General features: G+C 37.0%; 1 protein-coding gene across 9 annotated transcripts in view; it reads right to left on the minus strand.

Moving 5' to 3' along the window:
* The window catches only part of TPK1 (thiamin pyrophosphokinase 1), a 325,666-nt gene that overhangs the window by 239,678 nt on the left and 62,818 nt on the right, over positions 1 to 23,170 (minus strand). The gene's annotated exons all lie outside the window — the stretch shown is intronic.

The following is a 23,170-nucleotide window of genomic DNA, read 5'->3' on the forward strand; positions in this document are numbered from 1 at the left end:
GTAGTCTGAAGCTTGATGTAACAAATGTCCCATGTGTAAACTGGAGTGCTCCATACTTCAGATTTCTGGGAGTGCTAAAACTGTAATATTCCTTATTCCAAAATGATTCTTCCTCTCAGTTAAACATGTTAGTAAAAATCAAATGTAAACCAGATGATCAACCAGTAAGCAATCCTTAAAATCTCAATTATTTACTTGGAAAACAAATTCAGACATCTAACAGTTTTATGTTTACTTTCCCTTATTAGCGCCACATCAAAAACTGTGTCTACAAGATGGTTAATCTAAAAGTTCTCTTATTGATAAAGAGGTTATTTCTTTCCCATTTACTACAAGGGTAACATTCTTGAAAACAGGAGCAAAAGAATCTTTAGTTATAGAACTCAAAAGCTAATGAGAAAACTAAGATTGGTTAGATTTAAATTCATAAGACAAAAATCACAATCACCTTCATGGCTGGTGTGATATTTATGTTTCACTGTAAAGACAGAACACTAAACAAAGACAAATCATATTTTACAAAATCTTTAGTGGTCAGAGGGTACCTGGGTGGTTCAGTTGGTTAAGCACCTGACTTAGGCTCAGGTCATGATCTTGGGGTCCTGGGATTGAGCCCTGCTTTTTTAAGCTCCCTCATCATTAGGGAGTATGCTGCACCTTCTCCCTCTGCCTCTGCCCCTCCCCACCACTCGTGGGAGCTCTATCAAATAAATGAAATCTTAAAAGACAAATCTTTAACAGTCAGGGCTATCTCAACTTGAATCACCTTAAATGTAAAAGAGATGAATTTATTTGCAAAAACTCTTATTAGCTTCTTAGCTTTCTGCAAAGAGTTTGTCCCCTCCCCCACCAGCCTAAACCAGAACATATGGCTGCAAGAGTAACCGAACTCATTATCTCTCATACAAGGAGACAATAGCAGAGAGGCTTAGCTATCACCAGTTTAAAAATATACTCCAAACAATACTGACAGACTGAGTCATGTTTCCATCCTTGCATAAGTGGATATACCTTGGGGGATCATACTTGATGGCTGGGATATGATTGGTAGCTCCTCCTAAGACTACATGGTTAGGGTGAGGGTGCAGCAATCCCCCTAAAGACATGTGGAACTCTTACCAGAGAGAGAGACAGAAAGAAAGAAGGGCGAGAGAGAGAGAGAGAACTGGCAAAAAGGGAGAGTACTGAGCAACCAAAAAGTTTAGCTATACACACCACTGAATAATAATATACACATTCCTTTTATATCTTAACATTTTGAAATTAGGGTGTGTTCTAATTAATGAAATCAGTACTTGTTGGCCTGGTGGTAATAGTGACATAGTTGTCACTAACTACACATGCATCAACTTGGCTTGTTACTCTTAGTGACATGTTTGGACCATGAAAATTTCACCATTTCAATCAATAAGCCATTTGAGAAGCATCTGAGAAAGGAAAATGAATCCTGATTGTGTCAATGAGAGCATTCTATGAACTTTCTGCAAAGATTAAAACTCACATTTCTGAATACAGCAACTTGGAACAAAAAGTCTGGGAGCCAACAGTGTAGCATTCTTTTTAAAACTGCTTCATCAGCAATCTTAATAGTATAGAAAACATTATGCCAAAAAAAGCACAAGACAACAACAGCTCTTCTGCAAAGTGATCCAAAAGAGGAAGACAATGAGGCTAAGTTCTAGGAGATAACTAATCACGTTTTCCATTTTTACTTCCTTTTCCAGACATTGTGTTTTCAATTATGCCCACATATCTGCAATTCTCCTTTGGTGATGCTTCAAAGATAGAGTCTAATTTTTTTTTATTTTTTATATTTTTGTCTCTTATACATTTGCAAATATTACCACATATGACATAAGGGTCCAACATCATTACACAGTCTTTATGGGTAAGATAAATATTTTATACATATTTAATCAGCAGTGTTGAAAAGCAGGTTAAGTTTAAATTTCTTTATTAAATCATTTTTGGAATAAGGTAGAAAAAAGACAAATATATATTATGTACATACCCATAATGCTTATAAATTATTGACTAATTCACTTCAGCAAACATATGGGCTCAACTTAAAAATCTGCCTAAATCAAGTGAGATGTTCTTATAAATCTGAAGGCACAAGACCCAATGCAAGACCAATGTTAGTGCAATAATAAAACAATCAATAAAAAATTTAACTACAGTTCAATACACATACATAGAATATTTAAAATGCAAAAGGAATTTTTAAATTAAAATCAGAGTTTTAAGCGTATAAACGCCCACCTGAGGCACATAGCATTCCCCATACAGGTCTAGGTTACTGTTACCATTATATAAAAGAGACACAATCCAGTTCTTTGGCTCAGAAGAGCTATAAGAAAGTTTCCTAAGGTCATAATGACCTAAGACTTTTCTAATGCTCACATGTGGCTGATAAGCACAAACTATTAGATTGCTTTTAATATTCTCTGTATTACTATATTTTTCATTATATTCCTACCTTTGTTCATTAAATAAAATTCTGCATTACTTATTCCAACACTGTAAAACATTCTAAGTATGCTGTCCATTTTTTGGCCTCTAGGTTTTTCTGCTCTTCCAGACAGTTCCCCAAACTCTATGGTGCCAGCCAAAGCCCAATGGCCCTCTAACAACACAGTAGGCAAAAGAGGGGCACTAAATTGGCCAGCATCCATCAGGATCCTCAGTTTGATAGCTAACAGCTGCTCCTTCCACATCAGTACAATAAAGAATTCTACATTCTAGCTTGTTTTTTTTTTCTTTTTGAAACATCATTTTTGATCTCCTTGCAATTTATTATCAAAGATGACATTTTTGCTTGCAGCTGTTTTTCAATGAACTCCTGATGCATGTGCATCATCCACAGACATCTCCAGCTCAATCCACAATATCCCTTTTTTAATTTCAACAGCATGCATAGTCACTACTACTCAATATACTACATATATCAGGTGGCTATCTCTTGTGCTGGGTCTCATCTCAATACAGGTTAAAAACTCTCAAGGGCAGGGCCTTCCTTATATGCCTCTCAGACCCCCTTCAAGCATCTTGCACAGCACCGGTAAATCTCAAATGCTAAGTAAGTCCTCTCTGATTGATTTACAATGCACACTACCAGACTGTAAATCCCTTCAAGGCAAGGGTCTCATCATATCTGTAATCCCAGCAACCTGCCAGATCCCCAGCTGATGGCTCATTCATTTATTAGTTTAATAACTATTTTGAACCATCACTAATTCTTAACATTGGACAAGAGGCTTAAGGACTTTGTGATGACAGTTCCTAAGGATATTTCTTTTCAGAAAATATTTTGTTTGCTTGTTTTAAATCAAGAAGATAAATTTCCTCCAAAGCAGTTTCTTTCATTAAGAATTTGCTAATAATGAATGCTTTGTCACACTTTTCCATATCAAGCTTACCTAGTGAAAACATTTCAAATGAGAATGTTCTAATTAAAACAAATTAAAGCCAGTCTTTAATCTGGGAATGAAAACAAATATTAAGAATAGTAAAGTGCACCAAAAAATGGTGTGTCTAGCTTCTTAAGTGTATCACTTTATAAGATTTTTTTCTGCTCAAAATTTTTTATTTTGTGAAGCATACGATTTCTGAACTTTCTAAGGCAGATGTACAAAGAAAATAGTGCCACAAACGTTAAGGAAAATCAAGATTATAAAGTTGGATAGTAAATAAGAACCTCTCACTCAAACATCAAGCACATTAGGCAGAGGTGTGGGGGGTAAGTGTACTCATAAAAGGAAACTAAATAGAATACTAATAAGCTGTATTCTCACTGGTAAAAGAGAGATGCAGAACAAGAGAAATCCTAGAGCTAAAAGCTAAAACCTAAGTTCTACCAAGGCCAGCTTCAGAAGCTAATAAATGTGCTTAAAAAAAAAAAAAATGATGTTGTAAGACATAAAGCACTAGTTCTCAAACCAGACCAGAGGGGTTCTGTCAAAAACTGTCAGGCAAGTTCTTGAGCCCAACCCCAGACGTAATGGGTCTGAAATGCTGTATTTGGGACCCGCCAAGTTAACTCTGATGCACGTCACATTTCAGAACCAACAGCCCAAACTGCATGAACATATCCAGAAGTGAGGATGGAGTGGGAGACAAGTTTGGTATAAATTACAGCTCGTAAGAAAAGAGAACATCCTAATCAAGACAAATATCAAAAGCTATTAGAATAGAGATGCCTGGGTGGCTCAGCAGTTGAGTATCTGCCTTTGGCTCATGACATTGATCCCAGGTTCCAGGGATCGAGTCCCACACCGGGCTCCTTGCAGGGAGCCTGCTTCTCCCTCTGCCTGTCTCTGTCTCTCTGTGTCTCTAATGAGTAAACAAAATCTTAAAAAAAAAAAAAAAAAAAAAAGCTATTAGAAAATAAAGATTAGAAGATACTAAATTACACCTTAATGTCTATCATTTTTTGTAACTACTGAGATATAATTCCACTACCATCAAATTAACACTAAAGAATTTATTTTTTTTAAGATTTTATTTATTTATTCATGATAGAGAGAGAGAGAGAGAGAGAGAGAAAGGCAGAGACACAGGCAGAGGGAGAAGCAGGCTCCAGGCAGGGAGCCTGACATGGGACTCCATCCTGGGTCTCCAGGATCGCGCCCTGGGCCAAAGGCAGACGCCAAACTGCTGAGCCACCCAGGGATCCCAACACTAAAGAATTTAGTGGTTTTAGAATATTTAGAGAGTTGTGTAACCATCATTGTCATCAGTGTTAGAATATTTCCATCCCTCTAAAAAGAAACCCCATTCCTTTTAAGTAATTCTCCCCTAAATTCCCATACCTCAGCTGTAAGCATCCACGAATATATTTTCAGTTCCTATACATTTACTTATTCTGGACATTTTATATGAATGAAACTATGTAGTATGTGGTCTTTTGTATCTGGATTCTTTCATTTAGCTTACTGCTTTCAAGGTGTATCCTTGTTGTAGCAGATAGCAGTATTTTATTCCTTTTTATGGCTATACATTTTTCCAGGGTATGGACAGAGCACTTTTTTTTCTCCATTCACCTGTTAATGAACATTAGGATTGTTCCACATTTGGGCTAGTTTGAGTAATGGTGCCATGAACAGTCACATACAGATTTTATGAGGACATGTGTTTTCTTTTCTCTTGGGGATACGCCTCAGAGTGGAACTGCTGGGTCAAATGGCAACTCTATATTTAACTGTTTAATGAACTAACGGTATCTTCTGAAGCGACTGCATCACGTCTACAGAGATCTGTCATGCTACCAGGTGGCAGAACTAAGATATCTGAGCTGTCAAAATCATATTTGGGTTAGTTGTTTAATGATTCTATATGTCAACTTTGCTATCACCTATAATATTAACTTATCATTGTATGTAAGGTAATCAGAAATACAAAGATATACATGAGGAAGAACTCGCTTTTTACTTTTTAAATTCTTTAAAATACTTTATACTCTAGAAGGATAATTTTCCTTGTCATAGAATAAACAGAGCTCTCATATTATCAAGAACCCAGAAAGACAATGATATGAAAAAAATTGGTTGTTCAATCCTGGAAATCAAGAAAAGGACTTGAAACTGAGTTTATGTGCCTACAAAAAAAAAAAAAAAGTGAGGAAAGATGTCAGATAGAATAGATAGAAAACATCAGATGGGAAATGCAGGACCTGAGATAACAATGAACAAAGTGGCATAGACAGACAAGCAGAGGCAGAATGACAAGACTGACAGGAAGGCAAGCAGAGGCACAAACGGTAGAGATTCTATCATCTTTAATGGTCCACAACACGCACGGTGTTACGTGAGCACTTTTAAGAGATAAAAATCAAAGACCTTACCCTCAAAAAGTTAAACATCTACTCATGAAGACAGCAAATGTAAGGGTGAGGATATAAAGAAATGTTAAATACAGAAGCCTACAAAAGCCTAAGGAAGATGAACTTGATCCTGTAGGGCAATGGGGACATATGCAAAGCTTCTGCAAAGGGAGAATAAATTAATCTGAAGACGGTATACAGAAGAGCTATCGATTGAAAATCCTCACTGGTAGGCAAATAATTCCTAGACCAACTACAACCAAGTAGGACAGGATAGTACCCAGAAGAGATTAGCTGGGGGCAGAAACGAGTAATGGCTAAGAACAAAGCATCATCATCAGAAAACTGGCAACACCTCCATACATCTTCAAGGTTGAAAAAAAGGCGGCAGGTGGGTATGGATGGCTTCCAAGAGTGAGCCTTAGTGAAAACCACAGAAGTTCTGATTTTAAGAGAAAGATAAGGTAGTTCCAAATGTGCTAAGAGACAAACACATAAATTTCCAGTAGAAAGCATATTTCAGGCTAATAATACAGCGAGCATCCGCTTAGCAATTTGAAAACAAATCTTAATCCAACAGTGAAAGTTAACAGCTAAAACAATCCTATTACATGTAGTTCCCCCTGGAAAAACTTCCATACCGTTTAATTAAAATTATCTATTGCTGTTCTCCAAGTATAATTGTAAAGCAAAATTGGGGAAGAGGTGATACAGTTAAAAAGCACTGCTTTATGTGTCGGCGGAGGTGGCAAAGGAGTTGGAAGCAGGGAAATACTGAAGGGAAAAATAAATACAGCCTCCACTTCTGACATTAATGTGTCCATTTAAAACCTTGATTCTTTCTTATGGTAGCTGTCTGTGCTGTGCTAATGAATTTAAATCTCAGGAAAAGTCCCTTGACTTTATTTGCTTCTATATAATGCTTATCTCCAAAAGCTCAAAGAAACATTTGTTCATTCATCCTTGTAAAATTTGTTCAGGAAAGATGCCATTTCCCGGAGGGAAAAAAAAAATAAAGAGAAATAAAGGAATTTTTGAAATTGGAAAATGTTCTCATCCAGACACGGGAATTTTATTTTTGTTATCTTGGCATAGTGAGAAATATCTGCATTTCTCCCTTTACAAAATTGGTTATCTACAGACATATTTACTAAATAATCCTGGGTAAAAATATGTCTTTCAATTCTTTAATTTCCTTCAGTAGTATTAACATGATAGTTATTTTATTGGAGAAAGTTTCCAATAGTTACTTAAAAATAGTTTAAAATAGCAACTTATTATTTATTTAAAAAGTTACTAAAAAAATTAAAATTACCATCATCTGTTATAATATCAAAAGTGCCAAAGTAAGATCTTAATCATGCCAAGTTGCAAGGGTAATAAATAAATGATGGGCAAGAATCATGCAAATTTGAAGAAGCCATTAGAAAAACAAGTAATTTCATTAATTAATATTAATTTTATTTTATTTTTTTAATGGTGAAAAAATTTATATTTAGATTTATAGCCGGCTGGACTCAGTTTAGATGATCCCAATTTTGTTGGCAACATCCAAAGCATCATAGTCAGGAGCCAGTCGAACATATGCTTTCTTCTCTCCATCAGGCCTGATCAAGGTGTTGACCTTGGCCACGTCAATGTCATAGAGCTTCTTCACAGCCTGTTTGATCTGGTGCTTATTGGCCTTGACATCCACAATGAACACAAGTGTGTTGTTGTCTTCTATTTTCTTCATGGTTGACTCAGTAGTTAAGGGGAACTTGGTGATGGCATAGTGATCAAGCTTGTTTTCCTGGGGGCACTCTTTCGAGGATACTTGGGCTGCCTTCAGAGATGCAGGGTCTTGGGTCATTGGAATGTAGGTGACGTGCGGATCTTCTTTTTTTTTGTGACTGTGCACGTCTTTCAGCACCGCTTTCTTAGCTTTCAAAGCCTTTGCTTTGGCTTCGGCTTTGGGAGGGGCAGGGGTTTCCTTCTTCGCCTTCGGCGCCATCTTCGTGAAAGGGATCTAATTAATATTAATTTTAAAAAAACATCTTTTCACTGGATTTATAAGAAGATGAAAACAGCAGTAAATATGGATTACGTTGTTTTGGAGCAGTGTCTCCTCACTTTTACTTAAGATATCAAAGCTGAAAAATGAGCATTTTGGAAAGACCAAACGAAATAAAGATGGTGATAGTAACCAATTACTCAGGCAAATATAATAACCTCCTCATCTGATGATCCTAATATCAATCAGACATCAGGTTAAGGCTGTCTTGATACATTCAAGAAAGAGAAACAATACAGACAATAACCAAAAGAAAGTTTGGTGATAAACATTCCCCTATATATACCTTTTAAGTTCATTCAATTTTATAATTTTTTATTCCATAGTTGTCAACACTTGCTATATTTATCTTAGTAATGTTTCTTCACTTATTGTGCAAATATATTTCTTGATTTGCATTAAAATAAGTTACAGAACTGTGTTGGTATCATTCATTAAACTGAAGAAACAGGGATCCCTGGGTGGCACAGTGGTTTAGCGCCTGCCTTTGGCCCAGGGCGCGATCCTGGAGACCCGGGATCGAATCCCACGTCAGGCTCGCGGTGCATGGAGCCTGCTTCTCCCTCTGTCTATGTCTCTGCCTCTCTCTCTCTCTGTGTGACTATCATAAATTAAAAAAAAAAAAAAAAAAAAAAACTGAAGAAACAAATGCAACTAATAATTTTTACTTTTGCTTAAGATACTACTTAAATTTACTGATGTGACACTATCCGTGTACCACAAGGAATATGTCGTCTTTTACTTTTGATTCAAAACTGAATATAAAACAGGTAAAATTAGTTATTTCACCGTTTAAATTTTTTTAAAGACACCATCAATAACTGTATAATAATATAAAATTGTTTAAGAGAAACCCAAAATGCTCAGTAGGCACAAGGAAATTTTACATTCATTCTAAAATTGAAATGCTAATGAAGTTATCGATACTACACTGAAACAAAAATTTTTTAAAGATTTTATTTAGTTATTCATGAGAGACAGAGAGAGAGAGAGAGAGAGAGGCAGAGACATAAACAGAGAGAGAAGCAGGCTCCATGCAGGGAGCCTGACGTGGGACTCAATCCCGGGTCCCTAGGATCAGGCCCTGGGCTGAAGGTGGCGCTAAACTGCTGGGCCACGGGGGCTGCCCCCACTGAAACAAATATTAAATAATACATAAACACTTTCAGTTTGTTCCACTGTTTAACAAGTATAAAAATCTTCATATAAAATAATTAGTGACTATTTCTGATATAATAAGTACCATATAGTTCATATAACTACCCACTTTAATGGCAAAAGATCTCTGAGTACCAAGACCAACATTCAAATGTGGATAGAGAAAAGAAATAGAATGCACAGAATCTTAACCAAGTTGTTTTCATACTGATTGAGAAGTTGTGAATCCTAAATGTCAAACCCCCAAAAGTAAGATTAGCAGAAAAAATTTCTCATTTGCAGGGATTCACAGTTCATCAAAATTTGCTGTAACCAGAGGTTTGTTTTGTTTTGTTTTTAACAAAGAATACAGGTATTACATGGCTTCATCTTCCTTCTAGAAACTTAAGTGCGAGTTGAGGCTAATAAAGAATAAAATATACACATTCATACCACAACCTCAGTTTTGTTAAACTGAATGAATGGTAATGTCTCCAATTACCATAGAAGGCCTCTCAGGATTATGCTTAGCTACAATAGTTCATAGCTGTGTGCTTATGGAGAGTTAACAGATGTCATAGACATGATAGAAAAACCATTTTCTGCAAGTAGGACCTCCAAACCATTTCCACACCACATTTGACTAAACATATGTAATGTCTTTAATACTGTTAAATATGACAAGATTACTTTCTATTTACAAAAAGAGAAAAAAGTCTGCCCATTTGGTCTATTTATTATTCTCCTCTGGAGGAAAGGAATGTTGTTTCTTTAAAACCCAGAAAGCTGATATATCTTGATTTGTTGTTATACTCTGAGAACATAAACAATTCGCCTCTCCAAGAAAATATTGGGAAGTTATTAAAGCATGCTTATAATTTGTTCAGGAAAAAAAATGCTAGTTTTAGACTAACTTGTAACATTCATTCACATGTTATACTTTTGCTTGGACAAGATAAAAAGGGAACAAATGGAATGCAAGTTATTATGGAGGCCACTGCTAAAAAATGTCCCTTAAAAACTAGAAACAGTATTCCATGGGTAAGTAACATCATGACAACTGACAATACTCCTATCCTATTTCCAACGAGAGATGGTATTTTATTCAACTAATGAGAGTTTTGGAGCATAGTCCTCAGAGGCCTAATTGAATGTTAGGATTAAAAGCGTATTTTCTCTAAGTCTTTGATTTGGTAGTAATTGATATTTAAAAAATTAAAAAGTAAGAAAAAACAAAACCAATAGTCCTGTCTACATAATCAAAGCAAAGGAGAATGTGGTAAATTTAAGCAAATGACACGGATAAGTCATATAGTAAGTGAAAACAAATCTACTGGGTTACATAAATATAGAGTTGTTGAAGATGGCGTATTTTTATTTCTCAAGATCCCTAAATTTTTTTTCTTTTCTTTTTTAAGATTTATTTATCCATGAGAGACACACACAGAGAGAGAGAGAGAGAGAGGCAGAGACACAGGCAGAGGGAGAAGCAGGCTCCATGCAGGGAGCCCGACATGGGACTCGATCCCAGGACTCCAGGATCATGCCCTGGACTGAAGGCAGGCGCCAAACCGCTGAGCCACCCAGGGATCCCCAAGATCCCTGCATTTTCTATGTACAATCATATTCATACAAATGTTAGTCTATATTTATCTTTTCTCCTCCCTCCGAAGTGACAAATCCAGCCTATTTCCATCAAGTACAAAGATATTGCCCCTTCTATTATTTCTGCAATATTCTATATGCTGCTGAACAGGAATAATGCACAGTGCAGTGCATGACGAGTGAGTGCCAGTGGAACCCCAAGGAGAGCACCAAAATCACCACATGCATCGTTATAAACAACATGTATAAAGTAATCATTAAGCAAAAAGACTGGCTTGGTTTGTGACCAGTGATAAGTTATATATTCAATAAATACCTGTCCAATGAATGATCCAGGCTGATAATGTTAAGTACATTTGAAATAATATTACCAATCTATTTTTTTAACATAACCAAAAGCTGCTGACGGCTGAAAAAAATTCATTGTACCTTATTTATCCTCTATTGTCTCTGTTGTGAACTTTCAAGAACATCCCAAAAACATAATCACATTACTGAGCAAGCAAAATACTCCTGTGTTCTTAAAGGGAATGATGGACTACAGGAGGGGATGGTACATTTTTTGACACTTTGATCTTCAGCATAAAATAATACAATTTTATTTAATGGCAGAATCATAGTCTCAAAAACAAATATTCTGGATGATTCTATTATTTTCCCATTAACATCCACTACCTTGAAATATGTTTTACACATTGATCACTTACCTATAAATTTCAACTGCAAGGTGAAAGAATTTAAAACATTTTATAACGCTCAATTCTCACAGTCATTCATTTATTACTTATTGGGAGGAAATAACTACCACCACTGGTATTTTTCCCGTTTTCACTACTAAGTTACATAGAAAGAAGAGAGGCAGGTAACTTCTAAAAGATGAAAATTTGGCAAACATACCTTGGCTGATTTTTCACTAACCCACATCATTCACCATCCTTGGACAGTCTGCTGAATCATTTTTTCCAGTACAGCTACATCAATGAGTCTATTCACCTCACAAAAACTACCCAAGTGTGTGTGCGTGTGTGTGTGTGTGTGTGTGTGTGTGTGTGTATGGGGGCGGGGGGAGGCAGGAATTGAGAGTGAAGAAAGGTGAGATATTTTTCTAATGTACCTATTAAAAAGCAAAACATTTTTTATCATACACTGTATGTCTGGGGGCACTTGGTTGGCTCAATCAGTGGAACACACAACTCTTGATCATGGGGTTGCGAGTTCGGGCCCTGCACCAGTGGAGAGGACTTAAAAATATAATCTTAAAAAAAAAAAAAAAACCTACGTGTCTGTTACCAAGTAAGAAGCACAAAACTATAAAAACAAACTAAAGTATGCTCATGAACAACTTTTCTTTATAAACATACTTAAGTTTTTTCTTAAAAACTACTGTCCCCCTCATCTAAAACATCCTTCTATCCTTAGATGATTTTATTTAGTATCAACATTCTCACCAAGTCCCATGGTGGGATTTGCAATCCATTATGTACTACTCAATGAATATATTTTATGCAAAAGAGCTGGCTACCATACTGCAAACAAGCCACATCTCATAAATACCACATCCTATAAAGGAGGAAGGAAAAAAATCCATTTTAAGTTGGCCTTGAGGTCAAATGACCTACAAAAATATCCAGACTGAAGGTATAATGGTCCCAAAGTAATGCAAAGAAACTTTCTAATTGAGGTTTTACAAGAAAAGCAAATGCATACATACAAGGTAATAAATTAATGCCCAAAATAATCACCGGTAATTGAGTTATTTAAATTTATTTCACTCAAAAAAAAATTTGTTTCACTCTATTTGATTTATACTTTTTCCATATTTAAGATGTACAGAATTTATTTTCCAAATCCATTTATATCCATCGAATTAATACCTAACATATACGATACTTTCATTGTTTTTCTGAAGTTACTAAAATATCCTCTGTAGACAAGGAGTATCAGTTTCAGTCTGAGGCTATTTAGCATTGAATCCAGGGGAGGTTCAATGCCTACCAGTAATGGATTGAAACTACAACATACTACAGTAAGATCTAGACTGCCTATAAGAATCCCTGGCACCAGGCTTATAAATACAAGAACTTTGAGATCAATGCTATTTCTAGAGACGAGAAAATTGAACAATTATCCACTTGCCAAGAAGCCTTGTATATAATTGCATTAGTTTGCTAGGGATTCGATAGCAAAATACCACAGACTGGGTAACTTAAACCACAGAAATTTATTTTCTCACAGTTCTGGAGACTAGAGGTCTAAGGTCAAGGCGTGAGCAGAGTTGGTTTCTCTTGAGGCTTCTGTCCATGGCTGCAGATGAGCACCTTTTCTCACTGCATCCTCACATAGCCTTTTCTCAGAGCACCATCCCTGGTGTGTCGTCTTCTTGTAAGGACAGCATTCCTATTGCATTAAGACTCCACCTAAAGCCTCATGTAATCTTAACTACGTCTTTAAATATATACCATATGTTGGCAAATGGAACTCCAATAAAGAAAAATACAAAAAGATAAAGATTTTCTTATTTATTCATGAGAGACAGAGAGAGAGAGGCAGAGACACAGGCAGAGGGAGAAGCAGGCTCCCTGCAGGGAGCCTGATGCAGGACTCGATCCCAGAATCACGACCTGAGCCAAAGGCAGATGCTCAGTCACTGAGCCACCCAGGTGCCTCGACTATCTCCAAATATCATCACACTGGGGACTCTACAGATGATTTGGGGGAAAACAAATCAGTCCCTAACAGTAATACACTTTACGGTGACAATTCTGACATGTACGTTGGGAATGGGTACATCAGACACTAGATTATAAGTACTTTAAGAAAAAGGTCTGTGTCTTTCTCACTGGTATCCCAGTTTTTGCACATCACTTGACACAGACCATGCTCAAAAAAAAATACGGATTAAAAAACAAAGTAATGTAAGAGTTTTTTGCCTTTTAGTAAACATATTAGAAAATGTAATGCTATGAAGGTTGGTCTTTAAAAATGACCTTTCTTTAGAATACCAAGTGCAGCAGTTTACATAAAGTACCATGAATTAGGAAGTACAGCAGATTTATGAATGTATTTCAAATATTTTTTTTAAAGATCTATTTTAGAGAGAGAGAAAGAGAACATGAGTGTCGGGAGGGGTAGAGGGAGAGAATCTCAAGCCAACTCCTACTGAGTATAGAGCCCCGACACGCAGCTCCATCTCACAACCCATGAGATCATGACCTGAGCCAAAATCATGAGTTGAGGGATCCCTGGGTGGCTCAGCGGTTTAGCGCCTGCCTTTGGCCCAGGGCGCGATCCTGGAGACCCGGGATCGAATCCCATGTCGGGCTCCCGGTGCATGGAGCCTGCTTCTCCCTCTGCCTGTGTCTCTGCCTCTCTCTCTCTCTCTCTCTCTCTCTGTGACTATCATTAAAAAAAAAAAAAAAAAAGAAAGAAAAAAAGAAATGCTTTCTAAAAAAAAACAAAAAAACAAAATCATGAGTTGGACACTTAACTGAGCCACCCAGGTGCACCCCCCAGATGTATTTCAAATATCAAGTACTGAAACTGTGTTACAAATTATGTTATTATGGTTACTAGAATAACACAAAGCTTAGGAGGGAATCTTGGGAATGAAAATAACGGAGGTCTTTAGTATCTGATAATATTTGTATTATAATACCCAGAATGATAAAAGATCTCTTTCAATAGAAATGGACCATCATCTTGGAGATAGGAGTGGTAAAATTAGGTCTCCGGTCTCATATCAAACAAAACGGATTTTGTGCTATGCCACTAATATACTGAAATGTCTTCTATATCAAATAATCTTTTTGTAGTCTCCCAAATGTTTCTGTATGACTGGGACAGATCTTTTCTGCCAGCCTTATTTACAGGGACCACAGCTTGTACATAACTGTTTTACTTAATGGACCTGAACGAAGTATGCAAATTGCTCATTGGATCTTTGGCTCAATGTTCACTTAAATGTGCTCAAAGCATAAGTTCTGCGAAACACTAAGCACAGAAAATGACACAAATGGTATCAATTTGGTAGTTCAATAAACTGTGATAAGCTTAACTATTACAGGATTCTTAAGTCTAATGACTAAGCTACTCATTACTAGAACAGATGCCTCCCAGATCATCCTAACTAAAATCTGAAAACCTAAAGCCTAGCATTTTCCCAGAGAACATTCTGCTAGGCCTTTGCCCCAATATACTCAAGGAACGAAAATGTACATGCTATTTTACCTATCCAGGTAGTCATAACCAGCTTATACCTAAAAGTTAAACTCATAATTAACTATTTAGATCACAATGAAGCCTTACTAGAAGGTGTCACTATTTCCGTCAAGAATCTGCCATTAAATGATTCACACTGTTCAGTTCTACTGAATGTGTTCAAAAAATAGAATATTTCCTCTTGTAGTAGCTTAAACAAATGTTTTGCCCTAAGGTCTTCTCCTCTGGTGCCCCATTCAGGTTGGCTAAATATCACCAGCTAGACATGGAAAGAATGTGGACCAGATTTTCTCTCAGCTAAATGGGTCTTCCAGTGAGGTGGTAAAGAACCCGTTGGTTAGACCCTCTCACTATCGTTTTGCCTCCCAGTGGCAGCTTCTTCCCAAAGATTCCAAGCAGCTATTCTTGTAAAACTAAAAGCTCAGAGAGGCTCAGCTTCCCCCAAAGACTAATACTACAGAAGAGTTCAAGTTAGTTTTTAATCTATAATTATATACAAATACTAACCAATGGAAATGTTCAACTCCTCTATACTCGATTAAATAAACTTCCAGATGTAGCTGGCCTTGAAACACCCTCTTACAAGGGAGAAGCCACTAAGCAAAGGAGGACAAACACTTAATACACACAGAGACACTAATATTTATCTACCACACAACAGTATATAGGGTTTAAAGTAGGATCTGGGTAAAAATAAATGCTTCTAGATTCTGAAGGGCACAACACATGATACAATGGGGTAGAAAATGTCAACTCCACCATGTTTCTCTGGTGGCTTCTCCAGCATGTTCTTTCAGAAGTCTTTCACACTAAATGGATTAGCTGTATTCTGAACTGAAATAGAGAAAAACCACCAAAGAGAAACCTTTATTTCTCATTACAGACTGCTGGGAATTGCTGATAAACATGGCAAATCTGCATTTCAGGGAAGGCCTCCTAACTCCCGAGTACCTTGATCTAAAGAATAGAAAGAAAAGAAATGCAGTATGTTGCATTTGCCCCTGGAGAGTTATCCAGAGGGGATGTTCTACTGATGTGTTCCAGGCTTTACCCCATCTAGTTAGCATAGAACTAGAATTCTTTGGGACTTTTTTCCTTGTACTTTGTTTCACCAAGGATACCACACTACATAGGCTGCAGCTCAGTCTCCTGAGCAAGGGTAACTATCAACAACATGCTCATACAGCTCTCATTAACCACACATCAGGATCACTCCAGTGAGGCTTAACATCAGGCAAAAGAAAGCTTACGTGTGCACACAGATACAAGTAAATATTAAACATGGAGTAAATGTCAGTAGTTTTTATATGCATATTATATATAAAACATAAGTAGCTTTGCTAACCTGGAAGCCATTTTCTGGTCACATCTAAAAATGACATACTAGGGGCACCTAAGTGGCACAGTCAGTTAAGCATGCAACTCTTAGCTTCGGCTCAGGCTGTGATATCAGGGTCCTGAAATAGAGTCCAGCATTGGGCTCCATGCTGAGCACAGAGTCTGCTTAAAGACTCTCTCTCCCTCTGCCCCACTTCTCTGTGTGCACATGCTCTCTTTCTCAAATAAATAAATCTAAAAACAAAACAAAACAAAGCTGATCTACTAATTAGGACACAGGCCTTAGTGGCATAAACAATGAAGTCCAACAGGCAGTTAAAATGTCTACACTACCTGCCATGAAGCATACAGAATCATATGGCCTGGCACTCATCATTTTAGGGGCATTTTCTTATTTGGTTTCATCTATTACCCTGACACTGAAAAATACATATGAAAATCGTTTCATAGGAAATAGTTAAAAAGGCAAAAATCTAAGCATGAAACAATAAGGAGAATAGTAAATAGTTACTAGGAACTGATTTTTTTTCATTACAAACCATGATGTTTTAAATTTTTATAATGCACACATATTTCTATAATTAAAGATGGAAATTTAAAGAAGAAATCATTTATATATCACAAAAATAAAGTTAATCTACGGTTTTCATAAAATTATTTTAAAGCTTTAAGAGTATTATAATAAGAATATATGATAAATCTCTTTAGACACTAATGTCAAAAGATAGGAGTACTGCTGAACTGCATAATTTTCTACTCTTGTATAGAACAGAAGATGTACTTTACCATAATAATTTAATGAATAAAGAGGATATACTCCAATGACACATTTGTTAGCACCTCAACCATCAAAGGCATAAAATCATAGAGGCAAAAGGTGATACATTTGCACATGAGCTATGTGGAAAGAACAAGAGATTAATGAAAACTTCAGTTCTAACTAGTTGTACAAGGAAATACAAAATAAGCATCTGGGAGTCAGAGAGCAGAGGGGGAAAGAAATGAGTGACAGAGTTCAAGTTTAGCAGAAGCCGACTTCTACATCATTTAAAACCAAGGCTGAGGACCGAAGAATCAGAAGAGAGAGCAACAGATATCCCCTGTGCATGTACCTGCTCTTGGGCTCCCAGCAGGGCAGGAGGATTTCCAGGATCTCAAAAGCATTAAAGATCAACAATGGCCTCCAGAAATTGCCAACATGACCTACAATCACTACCCTCCCAGGCTAGTCTCACAGAAGAGAAGAGAAAACACCCTCAGGCAAAGCATTTTGTATCCATTTTCAAGGTGCTTTTCCTCAAGGATGGATAAGGTGACATTTATAAGTAATAGAAAAACAATATGAATGCTAAGAAAATGATCACTCTACCTAGGTAAGGTAAGGGAACCTTCCTTCACCAGAGGCAGCACTGGTGCTGGACTTTAAAGGATGAGAGGATGTTTGCAAAATGAATAAATAATAATCTAGGCTATGTACAAAAAAGGAACAAATGTCCACTTTTTTTAATCAATCATTAAACAAGCACAAAGAAAAAAAAAATAAACAAGCACAAAGAAATAGCTGTGAGATAGGAGGCCTGAGAGAAAACAAAACACAGTATGTAGAAACTGACTCTTAAAAAAAAAAAAAAAAAAAAAGGACCAGGACTAGCCCTTCCAGAGACAGCTATAATAGAAGCATTAAGGTAATTAAAAAAAAAATTTTTTTTTAAAGACACATTTATTCAGTGTCATGATCAGACATTTAGCAATCAACAGCATGGGTGCAAAAAAAAAAAAAAATCTACATTAAAACCCTTTGTTGGAATGCTTTACACTTTCCACAGAACAGAAACTAAAATAACCTGTTATACAATTAGTCACAAATACAGTCCTCGAGTTTTTTGCCCATACACATGAGTATTGTCTAAAACATGCCTTCTTTGTAGCAGCTAGGCCCTGCCACCACTGTGCTTGGCTGAGTTCACAAATCTGTTGTAACCTGTGGCTTCCCTGTCACTTCTCTGGCTCTCCCCTCCTGCTAAGCTTTGTTTCCTGGCAGTAATTAAAACCTTCTGCCACTGCCATAGCTGCTGCTGCTGACCGAACGGCCATAGCCACCTTGGTTTAGTGGTTTGACAAAGTATTGGCCTCCACCACCATAGGGGCCAGAGCTTCTGCCTCCAAAATTTTCTCCTTTCATAGGTCCAAAATTTGAGGATTATTGTAATTGCCAAAATCGTTATAGCTTCCGCCACCTCCAAAGTTGCTTCCATCATTACCAAATCCGTTATAGCCATCCCCACTGCCACCGTATCCACCACCACCTTGACTGCCACCGAAGCCACCTCCACCACTGAAGTTTCTTCTACGACCACCACCAAAGTTGTCATTCCCACCAAAACCACCTCCACGACCACCACCAAAGTTTCCAGAACCACTTAAGTCTCTTTGGGTGGACGAAGCACTAGCCATCTCTTGCTTCGATAGGGCTTTCCTTACTTCACAGCTGTGGCCATTCACAGGATGGTATTTTTGAATGACAATCTTGTCTACAGAGTCGTGGTCGTCAAAGGTCACAAAAGCAAAACCTTTTTTGCCACTGCCTCGGTCAGTCATGATCTCAATCACTTCAATTTTCCCATACTGTTCAAAATAATCTCTTAGATGATGTTCTTCAGTGTCTTCTTTAATGCCACCGACAAAAATCTTTTTCACAGTTAAGTGGGCACCGGGTCTTTGAGAATCTTCTCGGGAGACAGCCCTCTTTGGTTCCACGACTCTCCCGTCCACCTTGTGTGTGGCCGAGCGTTCATGGCTGCGTCCACCTCCTCCACAGTGGCGTACATGAGGAACCCAAGGCCTCTGGAGCGCTTGGTGTTGGGGTCTCTCATTACCACACAGTCCGTAAACGTCCCCCATTGCTCAAAATGGCTCCTCAGACTCTCTTCGGTTGTTTCGAAGCTCAAACCTCCAATGAAGAGCTTCCACAGCTGCTCAGGCTCTTTGGGAGACTAACTTAGACGTGACGGCAGTGGGAAGGGAGACTTTAACGATGCTTACTCGGCGGCATCCAGGGGCCGGTAATTTTAAAATTTTAAGGTAATTATCAAAAAACATGTTTCCATGGAAATCCCTCTAATAGGGATAAAGTATACTAATAGATGTAGTAAGATTAAAACAAGTGATTGATACCACATATGTTAAAGCAAACCAATCAATCTACACCTAAAAATAGCACGTATTCAATTTCTCTTATTTTGAGAATAATCCCACTGGAAATGAGGTAGAGATCCCACTGAATAGAAAAATGGGAATAGAAGAAAAAAAAAAAAAAACCACCTTATATAATACAGATTTTCTAACCTTGGGTGAGCTCAACTTCAAATAACCAGTTAAAAGGAGGTTACCAATTCCTAGCATACACAGTTTATAAAGGAAAGGAGTAATACAACAAAACTGTCAAAGCAAGGTTCTTTACAGCAGACTTCTACATCATTTAAAACTTAAAACTGGAAAGCTTGGGTGGCTCAGTGGTTGAGCATCTGCCTGTGGCTCAGGTCATGATCCAGGCCTCCTGGGATCCAGTCCCACACTGGGCTCCCCATGGGGAGCCTGCTTCTCCCTCTGCCTGTGTCTCTGCCTCTCTCCCAGTGTCTCTCATGAATAAATAAAATCTTTTAAAAATTTTTAAAACTGATGGCAATTACTAGCACGAGATCAGTTTAACTAGTAAAGCAAGTCAGAATTCTATTAAAAACTGATTTATATAAGGTGTTTTTATTTCAAAAAAGAAAGCATAAGGCATACAAACATGACCAAAGTACAGTCAATCAAATACTATGATAATTTCAGGTACTTAAGAAACAAAGATGAGCGAGCTTATTCTAAGGACTTGTGACTCTCAGAGCATCTGACCTGCCTTCATGAGGAAACACCTCATGAAGCATAGTTAGTCTATGCTCCCCTAATTCAACTGTAGCCACCTGAGAGCCCACCGTTACATCCCAGCTTTGGATGCAAGGCCTGACCTAGAATGTCCTCAGCAAGCATCAATTACAAATGAACCAGAAGGGAAAACACTGATGCTATAAAATCAAAGGCGTTGTTTCTATTTCCATTCATGTATGCTTCGTGGGCATCCTCCTTTTAACCTCAAAGATCTGCCTGATTTGTCAAAATGTTTTCAACTTTTTAAAGCCTCCTTGGAAATGAACCAGATACAGTGCTCATACCCTGGCATGATCTGAAGGTTACCAGAGAACTTAAAAAAGAGAAATCAAGTGATAAAAACCAACTGCTTTTAAAGGAAAAGAGTGTTACACTGTAGATAAGTACCTGGCATCAGTGTAATCTGATAATCTATTCATAATCTAATTCCCATGGCCACCATGTTCTATGGATCAAATGGAAAAGACAGAAAAGCCATGAACTCACATTAAAAATGATATATGTTAAGAAGTCAAATGCCTAGAAACCTGATATATGGTCCATCTAAAACCTCATCCCAGGTAAGTGAATGTCAGATTTTTTATTAGTTTTTGTTTTTTTTAATTTTATGTAATTCAGAGTTCTCCTATTACCTTTGAAGGTCCTGGTAAGCATAGTGACCCCAAGGAGAGAATAACTGATCTGCACAAGATATAAGTAGAATCCTTCAAATACAAACATTCTGATTTTTCTCTACTTATCACATATTTCAGGGTGACAAAGACATTTACTGGAAGAGAAAGACTCAAAAAAAAAAAAGTTAAGAAATCTGAGAGCAGTATCTTTTCACAAATGCCAATAACCTCTGGTAGTTACAGAAAAATTAGATACTGGCTACTGTCCTATCTGCCTTTTCCTCTACCTACCTACATATTTGTTTTATATCTCCAGATTAAATTGAGTACACAAACTGCTGGGACAGGCAGGGATTAAAACTGACCAAGACCTATAACCAAGAAAAATCACTGAAACTTCATGAGGTATTAAAGAAAAAATACATTTATAATCTTCTCTACTTTTAATCTCCCTTGAATCCCTTCTCGAGTCATTTAAAATAATTGCATAATACATCAAGTAAACATTGCAAAAGTAATAAATCTTCAAAATAGTCTTTCCCCTTAAAGAAATCTCAGGAAATACCTACTTTCCAGAAGTCTTCAGGTAAGATAAATCATCGATTTTATATAAAAGACTTACACATGTGTAACAGACTTCGAATTTGTCTGTGTTTTGATAGAATAGCCTGGGTTTCACCCCATGATTTCTGCTCTTCACAAATCTTTAGATTTGTTACAGAGAGTTACAGAAAATGTCCCATATTCGGGACAAAGAGGAGCAGGCACGCTGCCTCTGGCCCTTGCTCAAATCCCAAGCCACAATACTGCCTTCCATCCCAGGCCCTTCTGAAGGCTGTTCTATACTTTTGTTAACATCAGCAACTCAAACTCAGAGTTTCCCTATTTTTTTTTCTTTTTGTTTGGTTTTTGTTTTCTCTTTTCAAATTTTTATTTAAATTCCAGTTAGTTAACATACAGTGCAATATTAGTTTCAGGAGTAGAATTCCATGATTCATACAACCACCAATGCTCATCAAAACAAGTGTCAATACCTCCTCCTCAATACCCAATTTTTTAAGAAGATTTATTTATTTTAGAGACAGCATGCATGCATACATGTAAGGGGAGGGGCAGAAGGAGACCAAGGGAGAATCTTAAGCGGAATCCCTGCTGAGTGTGGATCCTGATGCAGGGCTCAATGTCACAGCCCTGAGATCCTGAGATCAGGACCTGAGCCAAATCCATATAACCAACTGAGCCACCCAGGTGCCCAATACCTTTTTTTTTTTTTTTTTTTACTTTTACTTAGAAGACGAGCAACACAAAACAGGACACTACAAACAAAAAATCATAGCTTCTTTGTGAGAATCACAAAAAACCTATTCTATCTTTCCTCAGTACTTATTAACAGTTCCACTCTTTACAATGGTTAATGGTTCCAGAGAGCCAAGAATTATCCTGGAGATATATATGAAAACACATATAGATAACCTAAAGAAAAGTTCTTTTGGAAATGAGATTTATCTAACCATTTCACTCCATGTTACTCTTAGATACCTATAGTTCTTTCCATGTATACAGACTGACCTAGCATTCATTTCTTACACAAATTAAATATAGTTGGTGTGTGTCCAGCATGAAACTTTTTCGAATCAAATTCATTGCAGGAAACTAATGCAATGAGAAACTTCAGTCAGCTAAAAAAATCTACATTATTTCACACTATGGACAAAATAGGACCCTTCCCCCCTCTGAAATCAGACTTCCTACATGTGGTTTTCCTCACCCAAGATTTCCAGCAGTTCCTGTCAATGATTATTTTATTTTTAAGATGTGCGATAAAACACAGCTGTTCACACACTCTCCTAAAAATATAATAAAACCTGATAATGAGTTCAGCTACAAAAGATGTGCCTAACCAGTTTACTTTGGTATTAATTAGCAATTTGAATCATATTAAATTCACTCTTTCACTGGTTATAATTACTAAGCAATTACGTGCCAGACACAGCACTAGGCACTGAACTGACAACAAAAAGACCTTTCTGATGGCACCTGAATGCCTAATTACAAGCAAGTGAGAAGTTCTATGACAGTGAAGTTACTGATTAAATAACTTTCCAACTTTCAGTAGAACAATGTGACATTTTCAGTTGGCTAAACTTAGAATAAAGAGTTTTCATGGTAATCACATAGGACAATAAAAATTCATTATACAAAATCATCCATAATGATCTATTCCCTCTTAGTATCACAACTACTTCTGTCCGCAGATGTGAGCCTATTGACAGAACAGGTTTGCATTATAAGACACATAACCTTGATGCTGAGAATATTAAAGATTTCTACAATAAGAGAATCATCTGAAATATGCATCAATATATCAAGAATCATGTTCTTCTGCCTATCTAATTTGGCTTAAAATTTACATTGCTAACCTTAACACAAGTATCCCCTTTGAAAAAAGCTCAA

Source organism: Canis lupus, chromosome 15, assembly GCF_048164855.1.
Source record: "Canis lupus baileyi chromosome 15, mCanLup2.hap1, whole genome shotgun sequence".
Taxonomy (NCBI): domain Eukaryota; kingdom Metazoa; phylum Chordata; class Mammalia; order Carnivora; family Canidae; genus Canis; species Canis lupus.